This window comes from Gossypium arboreum, chromosome 4 (assembly GCF_025698485.1).
Source record: "Gossypium arboreum isolate Shixiya-1 chromosome 4, ASM2569848v2, whole genome shotgun sequence".
Lineage (NCBI taxonomy): Eukaryota > Viridiplantae > Streptophyta > Magnoliopsida > Malvales > Malvaceae > Gossypium > Gossypium arboreum.
The window spans coordinates 9486079-9507196 of record NC_069073.1 but is presented as its reverse complement, the minus strand read 5'-3'; the positions used below and the strand labels follow the sequence as shown (position 1 = coordinate 9507196).

At 35.1% G+C, this 21118-nt stretch overlaps 1 pseudogene; it reads left to right on the top strand.

Moving 5' to 3' along the window:
• Positions 1–8239: 8239 nt before the first annotated feature.
• LOC108459578 (amino acid transporter AVT1I-like) lies at positions 8240–9436 on the top strand (annotated as a pseudogene).
• The last annotated feature ends 11682 nt before the right edge of the window (positions 9437–21118 follow it).

Genomic DNA, 21118 nt, shown 5'->3' with positions numbered 1-21118 from the left:
TGAGAAGATACCTAAAAAGGAAACACTAAGAGGGGGTGAGCTACGCGAGCTCAGTGTGAGTTCGAATCAAGAAAAAGAACAAAATTACAGTATTCACATCAGAAGCGCAACAAAATTTCAACCACACACAGAGTCAGAGAGTATGCTTGGAACTAACGTCCCGACCAAACGTAACAACCAAAGCACACCAAATTCACATAGAAAACTCTACACGAGTGATGAGCAGACAACTAATCTTACAGACAGAACTCATAGAAAGATGCAAATGAAATGTAGTCAGATGATAAAACCCACCCATCCAGCCAACACACCTCCCTGTCCCCCGATCACACCCCAAAAGAGCTGTTAAAGCTTACCCAACCAATCACACCAATTAGGACCTCGAAAGGCCTATCCAACCCTATACACCACATATGTAGACTAAGCCATTCAGATAATAATACGCATGTAGTCAGTGGCGTATGTCTGTATGAAGGTAATGCGGTAATCCATTGACATCTTATTGTAGTTATATTGTCGATCGATAACAAAGACGCAAGAAAAGCTGATGCACATGTAGTACAGTGCAGTAAATCGCCGTACGAAAATGATGCAGTAAAACTGTCAGATCAGATCAAAATCAGACTCCTTTATCTTCACAAACCCACCCAAAATCCTTTATTTTATACAAGTATATGCATGCACACAGATTCAAAGAACAGAGACACTTAGACAGACAGTTAGACAAAACAAATATGCAACACACCCCATAGACTAGATTCAGAATCTTACATCACACACACAATCATCACAGATATTGAGTCTTAAGCACCCTCACTAGACTTAGCTAAGGGTCAGAGCACACACAAATACATTTTCGGATCAGAAATGCACTTGGAACCAATATAAATGCCTAAGGACCACATGCCTGTGTGCTCTGGCTGTGTGGAAATGCCTAGGCTGTGTGAGAGATCAAAAGCCCATGTAAAAAGGAGGCACACTCTCTTGTGGCAGAGGCACACGCCCGTGTGAAGAGAGGTACACGGCTGTGTGACTAAAGCACACACCGGTGTGGACCAGCGACATGGCCGTGGAAACAGACTGTGTAACTCTCTGTCCATTTGCACTAAATTTGAGTACAGGGCTGACACGGCCGTGTGAGGGTTTTACAGGCCTATAGGCCCACCAGACATGGTCGTGTGTCCACAACACACGCCTGTGTGGAATCCCTAAATCCCCAAATCAGCCACACAACTGTGTGGCCAGGTCGTGTGGCACCAAATCACTTAAACCCTAATTCTCAAACATGTACAACCGTGTGCCTAGGGGACACAACCGTGTGAAAATAGACAAAATCCCCAAATCGGCCACACAGCCTTATGGCTCCAAAACCTTTCCAGAAGCCCAAATTCCTAATTCGATACAACCGTGTGAACAGGCACACGCCTGTGTGGCCGCCCTAGGCAGTCATGAAACTACTTCAAAGTAGGCCAAAAACCTCATTTTCGCAGTCAAAACAGTCCCCAACCTTTACAACATTGAAAGTACATCGGAATACGTAATATTCCCTATATTTCTTCAACAATTAATCCCCCAAATCAATAAGTTAAAGCGCACTCAAGAAATATCGAAACCACAATTTGTAATGCAAAATAGTTAAGTTTCGAATCTCACACCTGTTCGCAATCGGAGATGGCCAAACACTGACTCGACGAAACTGAAGCGAAGCTCTTCAAAAACTCCTACACTGCTACTTTTCAAAAAGAAGAAAGAAAAAGCAAAAAAAGGAAAACCCCCAAAAATGAAAACAAAAAAAACACGTCCAAAGAAAGAAAAAAAGTAAAAAAAAGAGAGTAAAATCAATAAAATTAAATAAACAAATAAAATAAAAAATATGCTAGTTAAAATGTACATCCAAAGACTCGAACCTAAAACCCAAAGGTTCACAAACACTCTCTCAACCACCAAACTCGCAGGCGCATTCTAATATTTAAATGCGTCACTAAACTCAATAGCACCACCAATTCACTAACCCTAACCACAAAATCCAAAACTTCTAGCCCCAAAATTCAGGGTGTTACACATAGTATATAATTATATTAAATAAGTTTTTATAGAAATATATAATATACATAAAATATAATAATTATTTTTCATATTTTTATATTTAGATTAAATTACACTAGTAGTCACTTAACTATGTTTTTTGGCTATCAATTATAAAAACTTACAAAATGATCACTCGATTATTAGTAATTTTTAAATATTTTACTATACTTATTTTATATTTTATAATTTTTTACTTATAGAGTTTAAAAATTTTATTTATAATGTAACAAATATTAACTTTTGTAAAAAAAATTAAGCTCTATAAGTAAAAAAAAATATAAAATATAGTGTAGCCTTTAATCTTATGTTGTTAGTTAAAAGAGGAAGAAATCCCACATTGTCTAGGAACAAGCTACAAATCTATTCATGAGTCTATATATAACACATCTCACATCCCACATTATTTAAGAAAATAAGGGAAATGAGACTTTATGTCTATATAAAGATCTGTTTTGTAAATTTTATTTTCATATTAATTGGTGGCATCAGAAAATAAAATAAAAATGGTGTTGCCATTTTGGGTCTTTATAAGGGCTTATTCTCATAAATTTGGACACGTTTTTGTTGACACATCAGTATGTTTTAGTGTTTTCGGTCCATTCCATCAATTATTTTTTGGAGTGACACAGTTTCGTAAATAATTTAGGAAATAGGCCTTTTCTTGAACAATATCCTATATTTTAATATCCAACAAAAAATCACAATGTATTTAACAAATTAAATAAAATCACAGTTAAAATTAAATTTATTCTATTAATAAAATCATGAAAATTCAAACATAATAATATTATTAATTAATTTTATTGAATTCTACCTAAACATTGAATTAAACCCTAAAATATTAATAACATGACATTTGATATCAAAATGTATATTTCTTTTCCAATATGACATTATACTAAGCAAAAAAAAAAAACAAGTGTCTCATAAAAATGTTAAATTCAATTAAAATAAAATATTATTATCCTAATTAAATATCATTATTAGATGAATATTTCAATCATTTAACTATTAAGATTAATAAGTAAAAGAATAATTAAAATACAAATTTAGATACCTAACAGAAACTTTTTATTAGAATTAAGTGACCGAATCCTTATTTAAATAAAATACGTTGGTAAAATAAAATAAAAGAAGAATTCATATAGAATTACACTTCTTTTATTTTATTTTATTTTAGAATAAGGTTTTTAAACCTTATTAAATTTCATATATTTGATGTTTATTAGAATAAGGTGTTACAGTCTTACTAGAATATGACTTTACAAGCCTATAAATAGATATAGTCTATTCCTCTTATAATTAATTTGAATTCGACATAGTAAATTTTTTTCTCCTCTACCCGTGGTTTTTCCCCGAAAGGTTTCCACGTAAAAATCTGTGTGTTCTTTATTTTATTTTTATTTTATTTTTTTCACAAATTGATACCAGAGCTTCTGGGTTATTCATCTTGATCACGGTAATGGCATCTTTGAAGTATGAAATTCCGCTGTTGGATCGCAACACCAGATTTGCGATGTGGCAGATTAAGATGCAAGCAGTTCTTGCGCAAATGGATCTGGAGGATGCCCTGCTAGGGATAGATAAGATGCCTTCGACATTAACAGATGAAGAGAAGAAACGTAAGGATCGAAAGGCGTTGACATAATTACATCTGCATTTGTCCAACAAAATTCTGCATGATGTAATGAAAGAGAAGACTGCTGCTGCATTATGGAAGAGGCTAGAACAAATATGTATGTCGAAAACTCTAACAAGCAAGTTGCATATGAAACAGCGTCTTTATGCTCATCGTTTGGAGGAAGGTGCGTCTGTAGACGAACACTTAACAGTGTTTAAAGAAATTCTCTCAAACTTGGAAGCTCCATTCAGTATGATAAGGAAGATCTAGGGTTGATTCTACTTTGTTCATTGCCCTTGTCTTATTCAACCTTTAGAGACACGATTTTATATAGCCGCGAGTCACTCACAGTTGCTGAGGTTTATGATTCTTTAACCTCGTATTATAAGATAAAGTATCTTGTGGTTACACCCGACTCTCAAGGAGAGGGTCTCATTGTTCGTGGGAGACAAGATCGGAATGCTGATGATAATCGTGGTAGGACACAGGAATGGAATCCTCGTGGTAAATCTAATATTAGATCAATGTCTTCAAACAGAGGTAAAACTTGTAACTTCTGCAAGAAGAAAGGGCACATTAAATCTGAGTGCTATAAGCTACAGAACAAGATTAAAAGGGAGACTGCAAATCAAAAGGGAAAACAACTAGAAAATTTTGGTGAAGCTGATGTTATAGAAGACTACAGCGATGGTGAACTTCTAGTCGCTTCTATTAATGATTCTAAAGTAAGCGAGGAGTGGATACTTGATTCAGGCTGTACCTTCCACATGAGTCCTAATCGGGATTGGTTTACAACTTACGAAACAGTGTCTGAAGGTGTTGTTTTGATGGGAAATAATGCTTCATGTAAAATTGCAGGTGTTGGAACAATTAAAGTTAAGATGTTTGATGGAGTTACCAGAACACTAGTGATGTACAACATGTTCCAAAATTGAAAATAAATTTAATTTCATTGAGTAATCTTGACTCAAAAGGGTACAGATACACAGCAGAAAGTGGGGTTTTAAAGATTTCCAAAGGTTCCCTTGTTGTGATGAAAGGACAGTATGTTTTGCAAGCTTCTACTGTTACTGGTGATGCAGCTATCGTTTCTTCTTCCTTGTCAGATGATGATATTACTAAACTTTAGCATATGCGCCTAGGGCATATGAGTGAGAATGGCATGGCAGAATTGAGCGAAAGAGGACTTCTTGATAGGAAAGGAATTTGCAAATTGAATTTCTGTGAGCATTGTGTTTTTGGGAAGCAAAAAAGAGTTCGATTCACCAGAGGAATCCATAACACGAAGGGAATGTTGAAGTATATTCATTCTGATCTGTAGGGGCCATCCAGAGTGCCTTCGAGAGGTGGAGCTAATTATATGCTAACCTTTATTGATGATTTTTCCAAAAAAGTTTGGGCGTTCTTCTTGAAGCAGAAAAGTGATATGTTTTCCACATTTAAGTTTTGGAAAATTATGATTGAAAAAGTAGACTGGAAAACAAATAAAATACCTCCGTACAAACAATGGCTTAGAGTTCTGTTCTAATGAGTTTAATAGATTGTGCAAGTCAGAAGGGATCGTGAGACACTTAATAGTTTACCATACTCCACAGCAAAATGGCGTTGTAGAACGGATGAACAGAACGATAATGGAGAAGGTTCGATGTATGTTGTCAAATGCCAACTTATCAAAGTCATTTTGGGCCGAAGCAGCCTCTATTGCATGTTTTTTAATCAACCGACCCCCATCCATTGCCATTGAGAAAAAGACTCCATAAGAGGTATGGTTTGGTAATCCTGCTAATTATTCTGATTTAAAGATCTTTGGGTGTTTTGAGTGTGCTCATGTTGATAATGGAAAATTGGAACCGAGATCCATTAAATGTGTTTTCTTGGTTATAAAGCTAGTGTAATAGGGTATAAGTTATAGTGTCCTGAAAATAGAAAAGTTGTGATTAGCAGAGATGTTGTTTTTGATGAAACTGCTATGCTACCTAACTTATCTCTTAAAGACTCTTCCAATAAATAAAATCAAAAGCAAGTGGATCATCAGATTAATACAGAGTCGACTCCTCAAGCTAGTACAAAAATTGAGAATAGAGTTGCTTCTTTACCGCAATACTCTATCGCCAAAAATAGAACTAGGAGAGAAATTAAACCTCCAAAGAAGTATGCCGAGGCTGATCTAGTTGCTTATGCTTTAAATGTGGCTGAAGATATAGATGCGAATCAAGAACCATCTAATTATTCTGAGGCGATTAGTTGTGAAGACTCAGAAAAGTGGATGTTTGCTATGCAAGAGGAGATGGAATCACTCCACAAAAACAGAACATGAGATCTTGTAAAACTTCCTAAAGGTAAAAAGACTGTTTGCTATAAATGGGTGTTTAAAAAGAAAGAAAGGACTCCAAGAGTTGAAGAACCCAGATATAAAGCAAGGCTTGTTGCAAAGGGTTACAATCAAATTCCAAGAGTGGACTTCACAGATGTGTTCTCCCCAGTTGTTAAGCATAGTTTGATTCGAGCTTTGCTTGGTATTGTGGCCATGCATGACTTGGAGCTTGAGTAGTTAGATGAAAAAACTGCATTTTTGCATGGAGAACTTAAGGAGGATATTTATATGCAACAACCAGAGGGTTTTACAGTCTCAGAAAAATAAGACTATATTTGCTTGCTGAAAAAGTCCTTTAAGGTTTGAAACAGTCACCAAGACAGTGGTACAAGAGGTTTGATTCATTTATGACTTCTCATAATTTCAAAAGAAGCAGTTTTGACAGTTGTGTTTACTTTAAGAAAAACAGTGATGGTTCTTTTGTGTATCTACTTCTTTATGTTGATGACATGTTGATAGCAACAAAAGATAAATGAGAGATAAGAAAGGTCAAAACCCAACTAAGTGAAGAATTTGAGATGAAAGATTTAGGACCAGCAAAGAAGATACTTGGTATGCAGATTCTCAGAGATAGAAAAGCAAGTAAATTGTACTTAAGTTAGAAGTGGTACACTGAGAAAGTTCTTCTTGAGTTCAATATGCAGAGTGCTAAGCTCATTAGTACTCCTTTAGCACCCATTTCCGACTTTCATCGGCTTTGTCTCCACAATCAGATGATGAGATTGAGTACATGTCACATGTTCCATACTCTAGTGCAGTGGGATCTCTCATGTATGCTATGGTTTGTTCACGTCCAGATTTATCATATGCAGTTAGTGCAGTTAGCAGGTATATGGTAAATCCCGGTAAAGAATATTGGAAAGCAGTTTAGTGGATTTTAAGATATTTACGAGGAACTACTGATGTTTTCTTATAGTTTAGAAGAACTAGAGATGGAGTAATTGAGTATGTTGATCCTGATTTTTCTGGAGACCTTGATAGAAGAAGATCTTTCACAAGTAATGTCTTTACAATCGGAGGTTGTGCAATTAGTTGGAAAGCCACTTTGCAAACTACAGTCGCTTTATCTACCACTAAAGCTGAGTAAATGGCGATTGCTGAGGCTTGTAAAGAAGCTATTTGGTTGAAGGGACTCTTTAGTGAATTCAATGATGACCTTCAAATCAGCACAGTATTTTGTGACAGTCAGAGTGCCATCTTTCTTACAAAAGATCAAATGTTTCATGAGAGAACAAAACACATTGATGTTCGGTATCATTTTGTTCGTGATATTATTGCTCGTGGTGATATTGTTGTGAGCATAATTAGTACTCATGAAAATCCTGTAGATATGATGACTAAGTCACTTACTATAACCAAGTTTGAGCATTGCTTAGACTTGATTGGTGTTCATTGTTGAAGTTAAACCCTTAAGGGGTTTTATGGAAGAGGTGGAGAAATTGTTCGTTGAGAGTTCACGATGAAGAACTTGTTTATTGAGAATTCGTGTCAAGGTGGAGATTGTTAGAATTAAGTGACCCGAATCCTTATTTAAATAAAATACAGTACTAAAATAAAATAAAAAAAGAATCCGTATAGAATTACACTTCTTTTATTTTATTTTAGAATAATATTTTTTAAACCTTATTAAATTCTATATATTTGATATTTATTAGAATAAGGTGTTTCAGTCTTACTAGAATATGATTTTAGAAGCCTATAAATACATATAGTCTATTCCTGTTGTAATCAATTCGAATTCGACATAGTAAATTTTCTTCTCTTCTACCCGTAATTTTTTTCTCGAAAAGATTTTCATGTAAAAATCTGTATGTTGTTTATTTTCTTTTCTTTTCACACTTTTCTTTTAACTTGAAAGTAGTACATTGGAATTCAATCAGAAGGTTTTCCATATAAAACAAATTGAGAATGGGAATCCACCCATACCACAATATGTCCGACAAAAGAGTCACTTGCAGAGCACAATGTTCGAAGTTTTTGTTTTCTGTGATTTTGTAGCTGTAATACTTTATTCCTATTTGAATATTTACAAAATCTTTTATTTAATTTTATGAATAATTTTTTGAGAAACAGACAAGTATTTGCAGAAAACAAAACTTCGGTGCTTTGACAGTTCTATGTTATGATTTCTTTTTTTCTTTTAACTAATTTTTTAGGAGTTGGGATATTATCAACCCCATATGCACTAGCATCAGGAGGATGGTTAAGCTTGATTCTTCTTTTCGCCATTGCCACTGCTGCATTCTTCTCTGGCTTATTAATCCAAAGATGCATGGATTCAGATTCGAATATCCGAACTTATCCCGACATCGGCAAGCTTGCATTCGGGAAGAAAGGAAGATTGATAGTCTCCATTTTCATGTACATCGAGCTTTACTTAGTTGCTACAGGATTCTTGATTTTAGAAGGAGATAATCTTCAAAAGTTGTTCCCAAACATGAAGTTGGTGAAGGACTAACAATTGGTGGGAAACGAGACTTTATCATACTAGTAAGCCTCATAATATTGCCTACAGTTTGGTTAGATAACTTGAGCCTTCTTTCATATGTGTCAGCCAGTGGGATATTAGCTTCTGGAATCATACTTGGTTCCATTATATGGACTGGTGCGTTTGAAGGGATTGGGTTTCAACAAAAGGGAACATTGGTCAATTGGGATGGAATGTTGACTGCTATCAGCTTATATGCTTTCTGCTATTGTGCACATCCAGTTTTCCCTACACTCTACACTTCTATGAAGAAAAAACATCAGTTCTCCAATGTCAGTATTTCTTCTAGATAGTAATTTCAATTGGATGTTATTTTTTATCGAAAAACATGTAATGGGGTAATCTTTTTTTCAGGTGCTGGTTGTATGCTTTATCTTGTGTACCATCACGTATGCATTAACGGTAACCTTCTGGTACTTAATGTTCGGACCACAAACTCAATCACTGACAACATTGAATCTTCCAGCAAGTAAGATCAAAAGTCGCCATCTACACGACCCTGGTGAACCCCATAACCAAATACGCATTGATGGTTACTCCAATCGTTAATGCCATTAAAACCCGATTTCCATGCTATTACAACCCGGGATTCCTCAGCATCTTCATCGGCACCAACTTGTTGATCAGCGCCGTTCTTGTGGCACTGGCGATTCCGTTCTTTGGTTCACTGATGTCCCTGGTGGGAGCAGTTTTAAGTATCACTGCTTCTGTAATACTTCCATGCTTATGCTACTTGAAGATTTCAGGTATTTATCGAAGATTCAATGGCCAATTGGTGGGTATATGCCTTATAATTATAGTGGGTGTTTGGCTGGTTATTTTTGGCACTTACGCATCTGTTCTAGATATCACAGGCAATTTATAAATGTCAATGACTTAAACCCGAACTTTAGTTTGATTAATTTATGCATTTACTTCTATGAATTTGCATTTAGAAGGTTTAAATTTTAAATATTGACATCAACTCATTCTCATTTTCTCAAATCTGCAGCCTCCTAACCAAAAAATAATGATAATAATAAATAAATGTCAATCCATCGGCACTTGCACAGCTGTTCTAGATATCATAGGCAATTTTATAAATGCCAATGAATTAAACCTCGGGGCGCGTTTTTTCCCTTACGTTTTTCAACCTTAACCCTAACATGTGCATTTCAGAATTTGGGAATATCGGAGTGTACATGCTAAAACCAATATTTTTACCCAAAAACGCTTCTAACAAGTGTTTTCTAAAAAATTATTCAAATTTTTCAAAAAAATCTTCTAATTAGAAGCGTTTTCTAGACTTGTCTTATTCAATTTTTTTCAACATTTTGAAGGTCTTATTTCCTATAAAATGAATACATTCTGTAGAGGTTCCATTCTGAAATTTCGAGTAAGTTGTTTTAACAAGGAGATTTGTATGGGAAGAAAATTGTTTTTGTTAAAAATTTGAATTTCGAAAATCAACTTAACAAAGGTAATTCGTTTAAGTACGAGTCGTTGTTCTAATTTGGGTAATGCATACTAATTTTTTTATATTATTTTTGACTAAATTACCAATAAATACATAAATTTTTTCAAGCTTACCAAATTAGACCATTTTTGGGAAGAATTACATGAATAGACCGATTTTACGAAAATGCTTCCAGTTGGAAGTGTTTTTAGGTGAAATTTAGAAAAATGCTCTTCCAGTTGCAGCGTTTTTTTTGCTAAATCAGCACTAAAAGTGGCAGCACCAATATTTTTTTATTTTATTTTTTAGTGCTACCTATTAATGTGAAAATAAAACTTATAAAATAGGTCTTTATATAGACCACAAGTCTCATTTCCATTGTTTTTAAAAATTAAGTGTAGCCTTTATTGGTAATTTTGCTTAAGAAAACAAGGAAAACGAGACTCCGGGTCTATATAAAGAATTGTTTTGTAAGTTTTATTTACTCATTAATAGGTGTCACCAAAGAATAAAAAAATATTAGTGTTGCCACTTTTAGTAATGATGTGGCAGAAAGCGCTTCCAACTAGAAGAGCTTTTCTGCAAATCACCTAAAAACGCTTACAGTTGGATGCATTTTTTCTGAATTTCACCTTAAAATGCTTTCAAATTGGAAGGATTTTCATAAAAGCGGTTTTTTCCCTTAATTCTTCCAAAAAATGGCCTCATCTAGTAAATTTGAAAAAAAAATTCGGCATTTATTGCTAATTTAGTCTCTTTTTTTTGTTTTTGGTTTTAAACATGTGAAATAAGCTATTTGGTTGAAGATAAGTAGAAAAATTAGAGCATTTATTTATTACGATTTTCAAATTTGTGACATCGAGATTGGACCTGTTTTTGTATCAACCCAATCTTTAGATTTGACTTTCAATCGAGACATAAAATTGCACAAGCTTTGGTAAAAAATTAGGAAGAAAGTGGGAAGTTCAAGACGGAGGAAAATTTCGAGCTTGAAATATAGATATCTAATGTCACTAGACCCCACTAGATATGATATATTTGAGCTTAAAGGGGACATCAAGGTAGAGGCTATGCTAGATTCACATTGCTCTAGTGGGAATGTTTTACTAAAGTTATATGCTAACTTTTTCGATGTCGAGGAAGTTGGTCTGAGTTCGACAAAGGTTCTGCCAAATCTGTATCCAGAACATAAGAAGAAAGTCCAACAACACGATTTTGAAGCCCGAAAATGAAAATAAACCATTCGGTCATAGTGAACATATTGAGTTATGACATACTGAACGGATTTTCTCAAGATTTTACCAGGGGTAAAATTGTCAAAATTTTATCAGGGGTAAAATTATCAAAATTCTACTGAAGTAAAATTGGGATGAGAAAATTATTTAATATGTAAATATTAAAGTTTATTTTAGAAATAGAAAAGCTGAATCGGGTTGGATCATATTATAGAGTACTGGGCCAAAAAGGCCCAGGAAGTACTCATAATTGGACTCGATGTGAAAGAGGCCCAAACCTCTCATGTAACATGAAGAGAGAATTTTCATTTTCACCCCAAAAGGAAAAAAATTTCTAGTTCTATGTTTTAATTTAATTGGTTCGAGCCCACACTTGAAGCAATTCGTGGTACAAGAATAGCAGAGAAGATCGTTTGGTTGAAAGCCGAAAAACATTAAGGATCCACTTATCCAAAAACACAAGTACGAATCCGGCTAAGGTTTATTGCTATAAATATCACAAACCAGGTCCGTTTTCAAAATTTTATTTTTCTTTTGGGAAAGAAAACCGTTTTCAGACCGGGGTATTTTCCAACAGAAAGCCGGTGCACTGGGTGTAAGGCTTCTACAGTATGTAGCGTCATTCAAAACTGTGGAATTCATTGACCGAAACATGGGTAAATGATACCCTCTTATTGGCATTACATTGTTCATGAAAACTAAACGTGGTCACGGGTCGTCCGTTTTTGTGATAGATGACTTGATCACCATTCCATAGTGATTGACTTTTCATGAAAGAAGATATAATGGTTACCATGATATAAGATAGGATCATATTGGGAGAACGAATATTATCCCAAAAAGATCAAGGATATCCTATGAGGGTAACACACTATTAAAACGTCATTAGACGAGTACTAAGTAGTTGCTTCTGTAATGGCATGTCATTTGGGAGAGCTTAGTCACGATACTATAGAATGACTTTATGACTAAATGAGTTTATAATTAATAGATAAAAAGTTAAAACTTAATTATAAATCATTTGAGCCCTAATTGATATGTCCAATTGGTCTCTCCGCTAGCTCGTTGAAACTAGAAATGATTTACGTTTTTAAATCGAAATGAATAGAATGAATAGAAATAGAGACATGGAAAACATTCAAAAATGATTATAGTTTTCTCCGAAATGGAGAAATTTGATCATTTGGAAACGAATGTGGTTTTCTCAAAATTGAAATGGAAATGAAAATTAAAATGAGAAATGATTCATTTGCAAATGTACATGGATTACTAAAAAATGATCGAAAGAATGAGTTTATGTTTTTGAGTAGTTTTAAAGCCCAAAAAAGAAAATAAATCATTCAGCCATAGTGAACAAGTTGAGTTGTGAAATATCGAATATATTTTATTGTAAATTTTACCAAGGGTAAAATCATCATAATTTTACCGGGAGTAAAATTGGGATGAAAAAATTATTTAATTTGAAAATTAATGTTTATTTTGAAAAATAAAAAAAAAATATGTATTAGGTTGAATTAAATTATAAAGTGTTGGATTAAATCTCCAGAAAATTCATATAAGTGACCTAATACAATGAGAGGCTCGAATCCCCATCATAATACATATGAGGGAAGCACACCCTATTAGCTCCTCTCCCTCTCCTAATTGGACTAGGAAATTATTTTTCTATTTGAAATAAACCTCTACAATTCAATAGGGGTTCTACCTTCTCTTCATATAAATAGATGACACTGATAGAGCTATTTACACAACTAAAAGATAACCAATAGAGTTATTTACACAACTTGAAGATATTGTTATTTTGCCGAAAAATAAAGAGAATGTATTCTCAACTATTATATATGTTTTTCTAGAATAACAATTCTACCAATTTCTATTTTGAAGAGTGATTTTTTTTCTCTCCAAAAGTAAAGAAATTTTTTTCTAGTTTTGAGTTTTGATTCGATTGGTTCGAGCCCACTTTCAAAGTAGTTTATGGTATGCAATAGTGAAGAAGATCATTTGGTTGAAAGTCGAAAAACGTCAATGATCCACTTATCTAAAAACACAGGTATGATTTTCGTTCAAGGTTTATTGCTATAAATATCACAAACTGGTGCAAAAAAAAAATTCAAATCATAAAATTTTCCAACAATACCCACATGATTCACGTAGTTGTTTCAGTTATTCAAATAACATGTTTCTTCAAAATTATAATAATGGAGAAATATTAGAATAATGATATTATCAAATAAATTTTACCTTATTACGAGTGGGAATTGATAAAGGGTGTCTACTTTGGGCCGTAAAAATGGTAGTCGGTTCCATGCCTACTATTAAAGGAGGAGCATGGAACCGTCAATTTTAATTTTTTTTGTTTCGTCGCCTTACACATCTCTGAATAAAATGTCTCCAACACTGCTGATCCCTAACTAAGTCACCCTACTTCTTTCAAGTCGACTAGTTTCAGCAGCCACCGTAAATGTATCAAATTTCGAGATTTATTTGGCACTAGAAGACGCTTAATTATCTTCAGGATGAATGTTCACGCGAATTGTTCTTTTTCTACGACACTCGCGGAGTTATCGATATGATTGAAGTTATTTTCTAACCATTTCATCTCTATTCGGCTGCCCATAAACTTGTTCGGTACCTTGCCTAATAGTTGCTCACAAGTTGCATTCCAATCGTCAACGACCACTTCCCTCGTAAAGACTGGCTCATCCACCGATAAACCAAGTTGTAAAGCAACGTCCTCGAGTGTAATTGTACACTCATCGCATGAAAGATGGAATATGTATGCTTTCGGTCTCTATATTTCTACCAAAATGCTAATAAGTGAGGGATCCAATTTAGTTCCCTTGAGCATATGAGACACCTGCAAGAATCTCTACTTTTACAAGTGTTGTTGAATAACAATCAGTGCACTCACACTTAATTTGTGTATGTACGTCTCCAAAATACGATATTCAGCCTAATTATATAAACATAATAAAATTATAAAATTAATAATATTAACAACATAATAATTAACTTAATTAAAATAAAAAATTTAATAATATTTTATTTCCATTTGCAATTGGATGCCAGAGATGTGTTTGCCATCCAAATGAATAAGGGGAATTGCCATTTTTAAGATCAGAAAAATCAAATAAAATCGAATAAAATAGGATTGAAAGAAATTGAGAGAAAAACCTAAATTGAAATATTTGAGAGAATTGAGAGAATATGCTTGAGAGAAAGGGTTTGAATGCAAAAGAATGAAATTGAAAGAGGTTTATATAGGAAAAAAAAATATTGTTGTTGGGAGATTTTACCATTGGATTTTTAGGCTATTGAAGGAGTAGATGTTGGCTGAAAATACATTCTACAGGGCACATTTTAACTTTCTTTTTCCAAAAATGACTTATTTCCTTAAATTTCAAAAAAAGGTACATATATCAAATTTAAGACATATTCTAATAGTTTTACCTTATAACCTTTAAATTTAAAAAAAATTCATAAAGCTAAAATTTAAATGTAACACCCAACAAAAACTTAAGGCTTTCTTTTTCCTTTTCTTGAAAACAAAATTTGACTTTCATACTCAATCAAATATGAAAAATTAACTGAAGAATATTACAATTGATAAATAGAATATATATATTTAAAAATTAGATTTAATCTATATCTATATCTATATATGAACATTAATCAAATACAAATATATATTTGTCTAGCAATCAAATACAAATATTTTTTTATAAAAACCAAATAGAAATATTAATTGCAAAGGAAAAAAATCCATTTCATATATTTTATACAATTAATACTTTAACGATTAAATCATTAAATTTATCAATATAATTGTTGTTACATCCTGAAAATCATGTTAGAAGAAATTGAGTTAATGAAACTTAGTGTGGTCACATTCGGATTTGTTTTGAGTTAAGATTGTGAAATCATGTTAAGTGTGTTAATCTAGTTCAATGGATAGGTGTTGTGCTTGTGTATTTGAGGTTTTGGGTTCGAATCTTTTCCCTTGAATTTTTGCTATTTTTGACTAAACCCTTATCTTTGAACATCTGATTTATAAATTATTTTCACTCAATTGATAACAACGATGAATCTAGTGACTCAATATTTTATTTTATTTTAATTTTATTATAAATGCCTACTTTCACTCACTAATAAATAATAATAAACTGTCCATTTTCCCTACTTCATTCACGTTTGTTTTGCTCTTATTTTGTTTCTTCTTTTCTTTTGTCCGTTCTTTTCTCTTGGGTGTTCTTTTGTTCTTTTCCTTTTAGTTGGTTCTTGCTTGATGCCGTTAAATCATTGTGGGATTTAGTTGGACTCACTGTTTCCTATCATAAACCATTAATAAGCATAAGTTTTGTCGATTGTTCTTCTGTTATGATTACCTTTAGTTTGTTTGTTGTGCAAGATTGGGTTTTGTATTAGCTTTCGTTCCACATCGTGTTAAGTGTTCTCATGGTTTTCTAATTAGGTGAAGGGGCGTGAATCTAAATCCTCCAGCGGATTAATCATCGTTTTGGTCACTGTTTCTGTGGAGTTTCGTAATGCGATATTCGTGTGGGTTATCAGAAATAACATCAAATGTGTAAAATTGACCAAAAAACTTAGTAGGAACTTGATTAATTTGCCAAATCGTAAGATGCCTGCATCGATGAGGCCTTGAACTCTCCTTTTAAATGCCAGACAATTTTCTGTAGAATGCCCCTAGTTTCCGGCGTGGTATACACAACTAGCGTTAGGATCGTACCATTTCGGGTACGGGGGTTTCAGGGGTGCCATATAATGGGGAAATATCAATTGTTTCTCCAAAATTTTTGGGTACAATTCCCCATACGACACAGGGATAAGAGTAAATTACGGTCTCTTGGGATTGGGCATTGTTGGCCTTGGTTCGTTTCTGGGTTGGCTTTGAGCGGGTACAGTGTTTTGTGGGAATGTGGCGATGGGTCTTTGGTTGTTCGTGGCGTATACGGGGTAGGAAGGAGGTGGTGTTTGGTAGTAAGGGGTTTGAGGAGGATAATGGAAATTCGGATGTGGATAATTTTGAGGTCAGGGTTGGTTTGGATACGGATTAGGGGTATAACGGCTTCCCATTCCCAGCATATAGGCTTCTGGTTCTTTCTTCTTCATGGGCGCTACACTTATTGAACTTTCTTGACCTTCCATTCTGCCGTTCTTGACGGCATTCTCTATAAGCTCACCAGTATTACAATATCCGCAAAATCCTTCGTGGCACTTCCCACTAGTTTGTCATAGAATGGCGCTTTCAACGTGTTAATGAAAAGGACCGTTATCTTAGTCTTAGTCAGTGGAGGCTCTACTTGGGCCGAGATATCTCTCCAATTTTGAGCATATTGCCTAAAGGTTTCTGCTGGTTTCTTTTCCATCATTTGTAGAGTCATTCGATCAGGCATCATATCCGATACATGCCTGTACTGCTCACAGAATGCTGACGCCAAGTCCTTCTAGGATCGGATCTTTTCCCTACTAAGCTGGTTGTACCATCGAAGAGCCGATCCTACTAGACTATCTTGAAAACAATATATGAGTATCTTATCTTCGTTCGTATAACCGGTCATTTTTTGGCAAAACATGACAAGATGCGCTTTTAGACATCTTGTCCCATCATACTTTTCAAAATCATGCACCTTGAACTTCGGAGGCAGAATTAGATCGGGTACCAAACTGAGTTCTTTAGCACCTAGTGCAGAGAAGACTTCAGTGCCTTCTATTGCCTTAAGACTTCTCTTGAGCCTCGTGATCATCCGTTTTCAACCTGGCTATTTCTGCTCGATCATCCAAATCTGGAGCAATTGGATTGGCAAGATTAGCTCCAAGATTTAATATAAATATTCCTTTCCCTAAATGAGCAGGTGGCACCGGCCGTTGCTCCAGGTCTGTGGGTTCTCCTTGGGTGTACCCTCTTTGTATTGCGTGGGCGTGCGGCAGAGTGAATCCTGGGGGATAGAGCGGATCTTGAGTGTGATTAAGTCTTAACCGAGTTTCCTTGACGTCAAGGCTCTGCATGGGTCCGTTTCCCTTAACTAAAGCTGACATCATTTCCATCATCTTGGCCATTTGATCCTTCTGTTCGAGTGATTCTTCTCGAGATCTCACCATTAAGTCTCTTGTCTCTTGCTGCGACTTGGCCAACTGCTCTTGTAATTCCCTTTGGATTCTTTTCATCTTTTCAATCATTTCATTGAATTCAGCCTCCATTACTCTAGCTTGTCGGCGTGTCCTATACAAATGATGTGGTTCCAATCTTGTAGTATTACAACTGCGAATTGTATGTTTTAACCTCAGCGAACGATTATAGGATATGCAATGAATGAATAAATGAATGCATAAATGTTAAATGAATGTTAGTCATGAATGCATATGCAAGAATTTGGTGTTGATTTCAAGATAGCCCCTATTTAGGCATTTCATTTATCAAAAGAGTCTATTACAAAACATTTTGTCATTTTCGATTCAGCCATTACACAAACTTCCTAGTTATATCGCCATATTTCTTTACTCGTGCTAAGAATTCTGTATGTTTGATCTTCGACTTGGAAGGAATTGGCACATGAGAATTTCAGCTTCTTCCGATAGTTGTACCACTTACATGGCTACCCTACGAATTTCATTGATCAAATAGCTAAGTTGTATTTCTTTTTCTTGAAGGCCCTCTTCGTAAGCACGAATGTCTCTATCATATTGACTATTCTTTTCTTCCAAAGCCTCCAAGAGAGTACCTAGCTGTTGTTGACGATCTTGCAGCATGTCTTCTAAATCCTGTATCCTCTCTTTTAGTTCTTGACGTTTAGATCGACTAGTAATTACCTCAGCAGACACAGCTTCATATTCGGCGTTCTTCTTCCTTAGCTCTATCATAGCCTACGCAGCCTTTTCTTCTTCTTTTTTCGCTTTTCTTTTCCAAAATTCCATTCCTCCTCTGATATTGTTTAGTTCTTCCTTCCATTCTGCCGATGACTTGCCCAACCCACTATTCTTGATAGTGACTCTTAATTTCTTATTTTCCAGATGAAGGTCCCTTAAGTCATTTCTTACGCCTTCAACTTCTTTTTGCACTTTCTCAGTTTTGGATCTTTCAATTTGAACATCAATCTTCAGCTGGTAATTTTCCTCTTGAAGAGCACTAAGGTCCCGTAACATCTTGGCTTTTTCTTGTTCAAATTCCAGTCTTGCCATTTCTAGCTCGGATGGCATTTCTTCCGAGAAAGGATTCTGAAAGGTATAATTCGTTGACAAGACTTGCTGACTATTCACTCGTTGTTTTCTCCATACGTCATAATCCTGGGTGAAAGTATCAGCATATAGAGCCAATTCCATCAGATGAATTTTCTTCTAAGACTTCACCGTATCTCGGACCCTTTTCATATAACCTTCGCCTGCGAAAGCAAATTCGAACTGTGCTAATCCTCCAGTGGCAGGTATGAATTGTCGCGAAGAAAACTGCCTGTGGGCCAATAACGGAGCATAACCTACTCCCCTCATAATCCGAGTAATGACACCCAATCTTGGTTTCCAACCTTGTATAACAGAACCGAAGGGCGGATCCACGGTGCTCTCCATGTTACATCTTCAGCTCAAAGGTTCCAAAAAACTGAAACCCAATACTCTTCAGTGACATCCTTTGGCCATTCTTTTTCAAGATAGGCTTCTAACGGGGCGAAGGTTTTTGAAAACATGTGGTACGGTGTGCGCTCTACTTTCCAGAAATGGCTCAAAATCCAAACATTAAGCAATTGTGCACATCCGATAAAGCGTCCTTCCCTCTTCTCCTACAACTGCTTAGGGATCTGAAGGTCTTAGCCAAAATAGTTGGGATAGGGTTGATTCATTGTTTTAACTTTTCAAAGAAGTCCATTGCTGCAACCTCTATATGTCCCAGAACTTTTGGAAAGACGACCAATCCGTAAATGGCCAAAGCGAACAGATTCACTCTCTTCAAAATATCGGGATGATTTAGGACTAAATCCCGCAGGGAAAACCACGAAATACAGCTGATTTCATTCTTTTTCTTTATTTGTTTCTCAGCCCACGTGTCAGTCAAGCCAGTCAACTTTACCAGCTTTTTCTTGAAAGTCATCAGCTTGGGCTCCTTCACATAAATCTTGTAGAATTACACATTATCAATAAGAAGTAAAGTAGCGTACTCTTCCACGGTTGGGGTCATATCTTCTTGATTGAAAATGAAACACTGGTAAACCGGATCCCAGAATCTGATCATGGCCTGAATCAATCTTTCATCTATGTTGACGGAGATCAGGCTAGCTATATCCCCGTACCTCTCAGTGAAGATACCCCTAGTGTTCGAGTCCCACTGATTCCAAACCTGAACCAAATCTTCAAGGTTATTCTGGCGAACATTCACAGTTACGTGCTCGGGCAGATCGGTAATACATCCCTCCACTAGACTATCCCCTTTTTCTTTCTGATTTTTTAGAGACCAGTCCAGAACCACGGCATTCTTCTCGGTTGTTTGTATAATTAACTTTTCTATTAGAAACCCGTTTTTTGGCAACCGATCTCTCGTCAACACCTTCCTAATATGATGCCTATAATGCATGATGAAATATAAAAATAAAGACAAACAACCTTGGTTAGTAATCACAACAAATATAAATTACGGAAAATCTAAATAAAAAGTGTAAATGTCAAAGAAATAAAAGGTAAGAGGCGTTTCTCCCATGTACTTATTTTGGTGACTATTAATGGACAGAGGTTCGGCATGGCTCTGATTAGGTGGCTCATACAGTTCACTATATGCAGTTTCGGTTCTAGACAGGTACTCGAATTGTTCGCACTATCGTCTACTAAGACTAGTACGAAGCCTCGGTTGTAGCCCATCACAGGCTCACGAGTTCAATTCGAGGGATTACATTTACTTATGCCTATGCGGAGGGACAAGTTAACTCAGGAAAACATAAGTTATATGTAACCCGGAAGTATTCACTAGCCTGTGCGGAGGGACGAGTTAACTCACGAAGGCATAAGGTTTACTTCCACTTAAGCGGACAGAGCCCGAGTAGAGAGCTCATGTGATGCAAAAATGCAAGTGCACGGTGTGTGGGGAGAAACTCACAAACCTTTACGTTTTATTTAAAAACTAAACCAAAACTAAAACCATAAAAATTTAAAGCTGAAAAACAACCAGATAAAACAAGTTAGAAGAATATATACAACACGATGCAAATGCATGATTTTTCAAAAACACAATTTTGGGATCACGACTAAATATTAATTTGAATAAGGAATTTTGAAAATTTTGACAACACGCGTTTAATTCGACTCGACTCTCAAAAATGCGATCCCCAGCAGAGTCGCCAGCTGTAGCGACGTAAAAGTTTTTTTTTGTTTTCGGTCTCTAATTGGGGATATTTATTGAAAATTTGAAAACCGACTTTTGATTTTATTAAAAAAATGAGTCGCCACAGATCTTTTTTTCTAGGAGTGATCGGACACCTAATAAATTTATTTTTTAAACAAAAAAGAAAGCCGAGTTTAGGTCTACATTAAAAGCCAGAGAAAAATAGGGTCCGGGAGTCAGTTACGCACGAGGAAGGTATTAGCACCCTCGTGTCGCCCAAAATTGGTATCTCATTAAACATGTGTTGTCTTAATTTTCAAAAATACGAATTCAATTTGACATTTAATCGTGATCCGATTGAAAAACGAGAATTTTTAGTTTTTGATTTTTTTAGAAGGATGTCCCGTTTTTAACGCGAGCCGACGAATTTCACCCAACATAGGATGAAATCGATGACTTAATGTTAAATCGGTTCATTGCCTTATTTATTGAAATTAGTAAAAAACATGAATAAAAAAGTCTTTAAAGTAGTGAATAACAAAATGATATAAAATGGTA